This window comes from Octopus bimaculoides, chromosome 5 (assembly GCF_001194135.2).
Source record: "Octopus bimaculoides isolate UCB-OBI-ISO-001 chromosome 5, ASM119413v2, whole genome shotgun sequence".
NCBI lineage: Eukaryota > Metazoa > Mollusca > Cephalopoda > Octopoda > Octopodidae > Octopus > Octopus bimaculoides.
The window spans coordinates 29,753,439-29,755,781 of NC_068985.1; positions in this window are offsets into that span (position 1 = coordinate 29,753,439).

The following is a 2,343-nucleotide window of genomic DNA, read 5'->3' on the forward strand; positions in this document are numbered from 1 at the left end:
TAAGGGAAGTACTGGATCTTCCCAGAAACAGCTGTAAGACTCTATCCATAAAATACTTCTCCAACCTTACCTTTGCTCTCTTTATCTTTTTGTTTTTATATATTTACATATATATATATATATATATATATATATCCACACACATGCTAGACTATTATCTGTCATATGACACATAACTTTACAAGTATACTTTTGCCACTCTGGGTAACATCAGGAAATATGGCATACATATAATAATTAGAACTTAAGCTGTATTAAATTTATTGATGCTTAAAGAAACGATGAAAAAGAAACAAAAATTATTTATTAAGGAGTCATTTATTCCCTCTTCCTTCCCCCTCTGTCTAATTGATTTTCTCTCTCCCTGTGTGTATGTGTGCACACCCGCACAACATTCCTTTACTTATTGATTGCCACCAAGCCTAGTATGTACACTCAGCTTGCACCTCTTATGCTAACTCTCTATATCTCTCTATTACTCTCTCCCCTTTTTACATTATGATATAAAGTGTGACTAGCGAAATGACATACAGAGAAACATATAGAAATGTATATATACTCATACATACATACATGCAAACCATTTGCACATACGTCACTGGATTGAACACCTATGAACAATGAACCTTGTTGATCTTCTATGTTTTCATTTATCACTGATGTTTTTCAGTAAACCTATTTTACAAATTTTCATATCCATGCAGATATGATGACCATTGCACATATAAATAACTCTCCATGTGCTTTGTGGATAATTACAAAAGACAGCTTTTGCACATGTATATATTTCTGTATATGTGTGTGTATCTATGTATATATATGTGCTCGTGTGTGTGTGTGTGTGTGTATATATATATAAATTGTAAATGCAAAAATAAAAACAAAACACAAAGGATTCTGCGGTACATGTGTTTCAAGCTTTATAGTTGTTACATTAGTGTATAATTGACAGTATAAAGCTATCTTCAGCCGCAAATGTATTCTCTCCCAAGAATTATATCACATAGACGTTAAAGGAGGAAGAAAGATGAGATATAAGAGGTGAGGTTCCGTTTGGTATTTTGCATTGTAATATACCTCGTAGAATTCTTAATTTGATATATTTATACATAATTTCCTCGGTACTCCGGAATCCGTCCACACCTTGCCACAATTCAGTGTGTAGTGAACGCTAAGTAAACAATACTATTTTATATTAGTTAGAAGGGTAGTGTTAAAGGATAGTGTTAAAAGGATGTATAAACACAAATGCACACACACACATATATATATATATGTGTGTGTGTGTTTAATAGAATTTTGGTTACCATTCTGGAACCCAATGATTCATGCTGATAGAAACTAGCATTTATTCATCCAGAATCCAAATCACAAATGCCATCCTGCCATGTAATTGATGTCAATTACAATAGCAAAATGTAGATTATGATTTGAATTCTGGAAAAACAAAAAAACAAAAAAATGCAGATTGCTGTCAGCATGAAACCTTGGGTTTCAGAAAGACAGCGAAAACTCTATTAAATGGATTTGTCTATCCACCTTATTAGTGTTAAGTTCATTATTATCATTATTATCAAGGTGGCAAGCTGGCAGAATCATTAGCACACTGGACGAAATGCTTAGCAGCATTTTCCCCATCAGTATGTACTGAGTTCAAATGCCGCTGAGGTCAACTTTGCCTTTCATCCTTTTGGGGTCGATAAATTAAGTACCAGTGAAACACTGGGGTCGATGTAATCGACTTATCTCTTCCCCCAAAATAGCTGCCCTTGGGGCAAAATTTGAAACCATTATTATTATTATTATTATTATTGTGTGTATGTGTGTGTGTGCATATCTTATATAAGCTTACAAAAATGTACATCTGAAAACAAAGTGAAACATTGTACAGTATACAAAATTAAAATGATAAAAAGATACGCTTTTAATGCAAGGTTTTAACAAGGATAAAAAAATAAAACGCAAACAAAAAGTGAGAATAGTTTCACTTTTTTATTGTTTTCAGAAATACATTATTGTTCAGTCCTAGCTCAGCCCTAATCCAGCAGATCTATGATCAAAGACTCTCCATCAGTGACCCCAGCCCTCCTTTTTGTGATGGTGTATAACTGGTTATCCAATATCTTCTTTTTTTTCTTTAAGATTGCAGTGTGTATGATTTGAGGGAGATATGGATGATCTAGAGAGAACAAGCAACAACATGTTCCCTTGTTAGCTTGCATAGCCAGTATATACACACATACATAATATATATATATTGATATATGTATACATATATAGGATACATATAGATATATGTATGTGTATATATATATATATATATATATATATATATATATATAT